We start from the raw sequence: 8,866 nt of genomic DNA on the forward strand, positions 1-8,866 counted from the left end.
GTCGAGAAAGTACTGCCAATAGAATAGGACTAATACCAGGCGTGGGCTAGAGGGGTATAAAGCCCCCCAGAATTGAGCTTCCAGTGTTCTCTGGAATGATGGTGGTGGAGCTCCATCAGGAACTTTTGATGGGATAAGTTGGGGAGTTGGAAATGTGGGGTGGTGATCATCATCCAACATCCTGACTTTACTAATGCTAGTCACTGAATGCAATCAAATTTTCACAGCAATGCTCTTGCTCCAAAATCTTGTACTGGACTGTCGAGACAGTTACTTTTACGTTTTTAATAGCCTTGATTTGAGAAGAAATAATGAATGAGCAGGTGTCCCAATACTTTTGTCCAAATAGTCTTATAACTAATTACTGTAATTGTGAATGTCTGTTTGTGAGAAATGTGTAAAACCCAAGCAATCCTCCTCTGCCTCCTTCCATCCTCACTACTTCTTCAAGGGGACAGTCAAGTATATCCTGACCAGCTGCCTCAGTGTCTGTTGTGGGAACTGCAGTGTTGCAGACCACAGAACCCTGTAGTGGATTGTAATGACAGCTGAGAAGACCTTTGAGATCTCTCTACCCACCACTGACACCACCTTCCAAAAATGCTGCGCCCGCAAGGCAACCAGCATGGTGAACGACCCCTCTCACCTTTGGAGCCTCCCATCATCTGGAACAGGATACCGGATCATCTGTTCCACCAGCAACAGAATCCCCAACAGCTTCTTCCCTGAGGTGATCAGATACCTGAACACACTGCTGCTCTCCAGCATCCAGCTGAACCCTTTCCAACATCCTCCATACACTGACCCAATTAACCACTGTTTCACACCTGCACTTCATGTGCTGCCTCTGCACCTGTCCTTAGGTACTCTGTGGCCAAAAATATGTAGACACCTGACCATTACATATATACTGGATGGACAAACGTATTGGGACACCTGCCTGCTCACTGTTTCTTCTGAAATCAAAGGTATTAAAAATAGTTTCTCCTGCTTTTGTTGGACTAGCTGTCTCTACTGACCAGAAAAGAAGACTTTCTACTAGATTCTGGAGGAGCATTGCTGTGAGGATTTGATTGCATTCAGCAACAAGAGCATTACTTCATCCTCATCTCCTCAACTCATTCCAAAAGTACTGGATGGAGCTCCTCCACCATCATTCCAGAGAACACAGTTCTTCCATTGCTCCACAGCTCAATGCTGGGGGGCTTTATACCCCTCTAGCCCACGCCTCGCATTAGGCAGCATGGTGTCAATAGCTTCAAGATGGTGATCTGCTCCAGAGAGTCCTATTCTATTGGCAGTACTTCTTCTCTACAGGTACTAGACAAGCTGTGTGTGTGTGCATTTGCACATTTTTGTCAGCAATGGGTGCAACTTAAAGTAGTTGAATACATTCATTAGAAGGGGTGTCCACAAACTTTAGAACACATGGTTGCTTCAGTATTTTGGCCAGATGCTCTGCTGTGTTCTCAGGGCTGAAGAGCAGAAGATGGATTTTGCTGATGTTTCTGTCGGACTTTCATACGGACCTCTCAGACTGAACCTGGCAGGAGTCGTAGGCAATAATCCAAGCTGTCTGCTCGTATTTTAGGCAAACACACACGACTCTAGTTAAACGTCTCTTCACAGATTTGTGAGGCGCTGCCATCTGGAACGTCACTGTCCCGTCCCCCTGGCGTGCCGCGTGCTGAAGGTGACTTTGCGGGTTTTTATAGCGCAGACTTCTTCCTTATCAGCTAAAGAGCAGCTGTGTGGGGATGCAGACCTTGTGCAGATCTGCACAGTATGGAGAAAATATCACTGCGATTCTGATGAGTGAGATGCCATACACTGTTTGCTATAATAAGTGATTGCCTTCATGTGTGAAAACATCCTCATAATGCTCCCATAATGCTCAGGGTGCTCCCAGCAACCATGAACTGGGCCGTAACACTACAGTGTACTGTACTGTAGGGGAGGACTGGTCATGACCCAACACACAGTAAACATTTTGAATGCAGTTAAACTGGTTCCAGTAGACTGTGCTGTTGGCCATCTTCTCATAGATGTTCCCATAGCAACATCGACTACCAATTTTCCCACCAATCAGACAATGACCCGCCCCCACATGGGCTTTAATAAAGAATGATTCATTTCTGTACCATAACAGTGTGTGATGTCTGAGGTGTGTGTAGAATTCACTCGAGTTCATCTCTATATTATTTGTATACCATACTGTAGATGTGATGGTGGGTCAGTCAGGAGTGTACTGTAGATGTGATGGTGGGTCAGTCAGGAGTGTACTGTAGATGTGATGGTGGGTCAGGAGTGTACTGTAGATGTGATGGTGGGTCAGTCAGGAGTGTACTGTAGATGAGATGGTGGGTCAGGAGTGTACTGTAGATGTGATGGTGGGTCAGTCAGGAGTGTACTGTAGATGAGATGGTGGGTCAGGAGTGTACTGTAGATGTGATGGTGGGTCAGTCAGGAGTGTACTGTAGATGTGATGGTGGGTCAGGAGTGTACTGTAGATGTGATGGTGGGTCAGTCAGGAGTGTACTGTAGATGTGATGGTGGGTCAGGAGCGTACTGTGGATGTGATGATGGGTCAGTCAGGAGTGTACTGTAGATGTGATGGTGGGTCAGCCAGGAGCGTACTGTAGATGTGATGGTGGGTCAGTCAGGAGTGTACTGTAGATATGATGGTGGGTCAGAAGTGTACTGTAGATGTGATGGTGGGTCAGGAGTGTACTGTAGATGTGATGGTGGGTCAGAAGCGTACTGTAGATGTGATGGTGGGTCAGTCAGGAGTGTACTGTAGATATGATGGTGGGTCAGGAGTGTACTGTAGATGTGATGGTGGGTCAGTCAGGAGTGTACTGTAGATGTGATGGTGGGTCAGTGAGGAGAGTACTGTAGATGTGATGGTGTGTCCATCAGGAGCGTACTGTAGATGTGATGGTGGGTCAGTCAGGAGAGTACTGTAGATGTGATGGTGGTCAGGAGTGTACTGTAGATGTGATGGTGGGTCAGTCAGGAGCGTACTGTAGATGTGATGGTGGGTCAGTCAGGAGCGTACTGTAGATGTGATGGTGGGTCAGTCAGGAGCGTACTGAAGATGTGATTGTGGGTCAGTCAGGAGTGTACTGTAGATGTGATGGTGGGTCAGGAGTGTACTGTAGATGTGATGGTGGGTCAGTCAGGAGCGTACTGTGGATGTGATGGTGGGTCAGGAGCGTACTGTAGATGTGATGGTGGGTCAGTCAGGAGCGTACTGTAGATGTGATGGTGGGTCAGTCAGGAGTGTACTGTAGATATGATGGTGGGTCAGAAGTGTACTGTAGATGTGACGGTAGGTCAGGAGCGTACTGTGGATGTAATGGTGGGTCAGGAGCGTACTGTAGATGTGATGATGGGTCAGTCAGGAGTGTACTGTAGATGTGATGGTGGGTCAGTCAGGAGCGTACTGTAGATGTGATGGTGGGTCAGTCAGGAGTGTACTGTAGATATGATGGTGGGTCAGAAGTGTACTGTAGATGTGATGGTGGGTCAGGAGTGTACTGTAGATGTGATGGTGGGTCAGGAGCGTACTGTAGATTTGATGATGGGTCAGTCAGGAGTGTACTGTAGATGTGATGGTGGGTCAGTCAGGAGTGTACTGTAGATATGATGGTGGGTCAGGAGTGTACTGTAGATGTGATGGTGGGTCAGTCAGGAGTGTACTGTAGATGTGATGGTGGGTCAGTGAGGAGAGTACTGTAGATGTGATGGTGTGTCCATCAGGAGCGTACTGTAGATGTGATGGTGGGTCAGTCAGGAGAGTACTGTAGATGTGATGGTGGTCAGGAGTGTACTGTAGATGTGATGGTGGGTCAGTCAGGAGCGTACTGTAGATGTGATTGTGGGTCAGTCAGGAGTGTACTGTAGATGTGATGGTGGGTCAGGAGTGTACTGTGGATGTGATGGTGGGTCAGGAGCGTACTGTAGATGTGATTATGGGTCAGTCAGGAGTGTACTGTAGATGTGATGGTGGGTCAGTCAGGAGCGTACTGTAGATGTGATGGTGGGTCAGTCAGGAGTGTACTGTAGATATGGTGGTGGGTCAGAAGTGTACTGTAGATGTGATGGTGGGTCAGTCAGGAGTGTACTGTAGATGTGATGGTGTGTCCATCAGGAACGTACTGTAGATGTGATGGTGGGTCAGTGAGGAGAGTACTGTAGATGTGATTATGGGTCAGTCAGGAGTGTACTGTAGATGTGATGGTGGGTCAGTCAGGAGCGTACTGTAGATGTGATGGTGGGTCAGTCAGGAGTGTACTGTAGATATGATGGTGGGTCAGAAGTGTACTGTAGATGTGATGGTGGGTCAGTCAGGAGTGTACTGTAGATGTGATGGTGGGTCAGTCAGGAGAGTACTGTAGATGTGATGGTGGTCAGGAGTGTACTGTAGATGTGATGGTGGGTCAGTCAGGAGTGTACTGTAGATGTGATGGTGGGTCAGGAGTGTACTGTAGATGTGATGGTGGGTCAGTCAGGAGTGTACTGTAGATGTGACGGTGGGTCAGGAGCGTACTGTGGATGTGATGGTGGGTCAGGAGCGTACTGTAGATGTGATGATGGGTCAGTCAGGAGTGTACTGTAGATGTGATGGTGGGTCAGTCAGGAGCGTACTGTAGATGTGATGGTGGGTCAGTCAGGAGTGTACTGTAGATATGATGGTGGGTCAGAAGTGTACTGTAGATGTGATGGTGGGTCAGGAGTGTACTGTAGATGAGATGGTGGGTCAGGAGTGTACTGTAGATGTGATGGTGGGTCAGGAGCGTACTGTAGATTTGATGATGGGTCAGTCAGGAGTGTACTGTAGATGTGATGGTGGGTCAGTCAGGAGTGTACTGTAGATGTGATGGTGGGTCAGAAGTGTACTGTAGATGTGATGGTGGGTCAGTCAGGAGTGTACTGTAGATGTGATGGTGGATCAGTCAGGAGTGTACTGTAGATGTGATGGTGGGTCAGGAGTGTGGTGAATGTTGCTATGGTATTCCAGGTGGTTGCATAGTTAGTTGTTCGGGTGTTGCTAAATTATGTGTCTTATGGGTGTTTGTGTGTTTTGCAGATTTTTGCTTTGGTTGGGTGTTAGATCTGATTGTACTCACTAATAGGCTTTGCCATTGTTTGCAGCATAAATGTAGGCCGCAGTCTCCCAACACTAAAACTCTCAGCTTAAATAAACAAAAGAATCAATCAGTCCAATTAAAAACAACAACAGCAACAAAAGATTTATTTCACTCAAAGGATTATAAAACCAAGCCGTTACATTTCCCCCAAACGTACAGGTTACAGACCCCATAAACTCACGACGAACAACACGGTACACATGCAGCGCCAACACCTCTGCTCACGACTGCGCTCAGTCTGAGACAAAGCAAAAGTGACAAACCAATAAAACAACAGTCAGTGGCACTTGCAGGTACTGTATACACCACCGAGCTTCTGCAGGACTAGAGCGACGTCACTTCTGCTAAAGTGCCTTCGCGTCCACACCAGACTCTCAGAGAATATTCACAGATTAGCAGCAGCATGAAGTTACAGTTTGCCCATAGGTACGTTGAGAATAGGTGAATAGGTGTACGGCTCTGTACGTTTGCATGTGTGTTTTTGTTTGTATTAAACCTAAATTAGGACGTTTTCATCTCTGCACCCTTAAATTAGCCTTTCCTCGCTGTAATACAGGCTATTATATCATGCATACTTTGGGAGTGATAACTTTCGTACGGTTGCAGACATCCAGACATCCGGACCGATGCACGGCTCATTGCAGTGTGTGTCTGGCTCTAGCACGCTCAAGCTACTTTTGAAGCCCTTCATGTGCTGTGGTAGAGCTAGAAACGGTATTTGGGCTTAGTCAGCATGCAGGGCTCAGTTGTTTGCTGTTATGCTACTGATAATTAAGACTTTGGGAAAATCAACAGGGATGCTTCACCAACCCCCTACACAGCTGACAGTGATGGCCAATCAGCATGATCACATTTTTGTACATTATGCTAACAGGCCATTGCTATTTTACACGTATACTCAACAAAGGTAGGTGTAAGGGTACCCAGCCCTGCTCAGGCTGGGAAGCAGTTCAGACCCTAATCCATCACCCCTAACACTCCTGACACCTAAACAGTGTCTCTACTCCCAAACTGTGCTACACCCTTTCACAATACACCTACACTGATGCAACAATGATATATTGCCTAATATTTTTAGATCATTTTGCAAATAATAAATAAATAAGACTATGTAATATATTTAATATGTTTGCAGACATTTTTACTTATTTTAAGTAATTCTAGGACAGTTTACATTACAGATGCTTCCACTTGAGTTACGGAATAATGCTTAAAATACAGAATTATCTTTTAAACCCCAATTATTAACCCAGTTTATCAATGTCCAGGAGGACCATCCCACACACCCAAAGAGAGAGAGAGAGAGGACAATTATGCTGTCTGGGCCTCCTGGACACTGACGGATGGCTGTGGCATCACCGTATATTGAACTGGCGACTTACAGGGTCTGTAAGTGCAGACGCTGTCAATGGGAGGTTGAAGGTTCAAGCCAGGGGTAAGCTTTTGCATTTGACTGAATTTCACTGCTTAATTTATTTCTGTATTAACTGTATATTAATATATTTCTATTTATTTCTATATTATTATTTTTAAATATATATTGTTTATAATTTTAGTCCATTTTTCTACCCAATTTGGAAGGCCAGTTATGCAAGTCCCCAACTAGAGCTGGGCAATATGATGATATTTGATCATATTGTGATAAATTTTGTTATGGTGATAACAGTATACTTTTCTGATCATATGGAGGAGACTGTTAGTGTTAATAAACACTGATCAGCTGCAGGTTTCATTACTAATTAACCCAGTCTAATTAGTGTAATTAGACTGGGTTCATTAGATGAAGAGCAGCAGATGTTATAGAGTATAAATCACTGTATTCAGTACAGGAGAGGATCTGAATAGTAGTTTATAAGAATCTGTCGCTACTGAAGTTTTTAGTCTGTGATTATATGTATGGTGATAAATATCATGTATCGCGAATAAATATGGTGATATAGTATTTTTATCGTATTGCCCAGCCCTAACCCCAACACTAGGAGGGTTTAGTCTCCTTGAATATACATGAAGCCAGCCACTGCCTCTTTTCCAACTAGGCAGCCAGCGCACTCGGAGGAAAGACACCGACGCTGACCAGCATCACACCAGTGATCATCAAATAATAGTGGCAAGGCCTTAGTCCACTGGACCACTCAGAACCCCCTATATATATAATTTTTTAATAATTTTATAAATGTTTTTTTTTTTTTTTAAGTCTAATGCAAAAGTTTGGACATCACTGAGTTTCTTCCCACTTCAGACCCAGTTTTTATTAGAATGCTGGCAGTAAAATGTAACCTGTAAAATTGGCCGTAACTTTTAAATACGTCACATTTTGTTTTCATTTCTCTTAGGTGCGTTAGTTTATCAGTCTAATTGGTAATAGCATATTAAAATGTACAGAACTGTGACATTAACCACACATGGAATTACAACAGGGGTGCACAAACTTTTGCATATGACTGTTATATTCTTAAAATGAGGAACAATTAGATATTTAGACTTTTTTAAATTCCTTATTTTAAATCTGAAAGGCCACCTCGGATCTGAGCACCTGCCCACTGCCCTCTATTAGAAATGAGTTGTGAATCAAAGGCTTTTCCAGTCCTGAGTGCAGATAGCTGACCGTCTACTGAGTGGACGATGCTGCCCACAGAGATGGACCGGAGGATTTCTTAATATCACTGTATATCCAGTGCTGCTCGAGTGCGTTCGTATGTTTGTATGGTCTGGTCTGGAGCTGAGTGGGTGAAGGGTGTCAGTCTACAGTAATTGAGGTTATAAGGTCAGTGTGCTCAGGATCGGTGCATTATAGAAACATCCTTCTAGCCTCTATAGTCTCTATAATACAACATTCAGTAAACAGAATTCTGATTAACAACAACATTCGACTGCTGCTCCTCTTCTACTTTCACATTACAATCAATATTACAGCCATCTGCCAGTTCATCCATCACAGATACCTTTTCATTACAGCCGGGCAAAGCAGTGAAATAAGATTGTGGACAGGGGGGCAAAGATAAATCTAGTAATTACACATACACCAATTCACTGAATCAATACAGCCCCCAGTGATACGTCAAGCAGTGCAAGTTAATATCAGAAGAATTCTTCAAGGGTAATAAATCAGGATTACATTATACTCCGATTACATTACAGCGGTTTTATAAATCTTACTCCACCAAGTAGAAAGTCTGACGTTAACAATCTGTACATTCACACAATATTTATAGTTCTAGTACTGCCATATGACGTTAAAATAATCCACCTACAAAATACGACCCTGTGGAGAACTGTCGGAGGCCATATTTTGCTGATAAAGCTTTGAATATTCTTTAAAATGCTCTTTAAATAACTGCACCCACTACGTATTGCTCTGTGCTCACGGGTGCCAACGGGAACAGAACTGACTTTCAGCTTTTAAAGGACAATTCCACCAGTTTTCCACCATTTTCTGCATAATTAAACTGACTCTGGAAGCAGACTAATAAGAAAAGCTCCTCACAGAAAGTTCTTCACCTAATGGTGATGAAGACGCTGCCTGATGCCTGAGACACTGTTCTACTCTAGAACCTGCTTTTAAAATCAGATCATTAAAATGGTGGAGGGATACATGCTGCAGGGTGTAGTGCAGCTACAGAAAGTAGTCCCTAAAGAGAACTGCATTAGTTGAGATTCTCTATTCACTATTTTACCATCATCATCATCATCATCATCACTCCATATAAAACTCA

The sequence above is a fragment of the Salminus brasiliensis genome, chromosome 7, assembly GCF_030463535.1.
Source record: "Salminus brasiliensis chromosome 7, fSalBra1.hap2, whole genome shotgun sequence".
NCBI classification, from domain to species: Eukaryota; Metazoa; Chordata; class Actinopteri; order Characiformes; family Bryconidae; genus Salminus; species Salminus brasiliensis.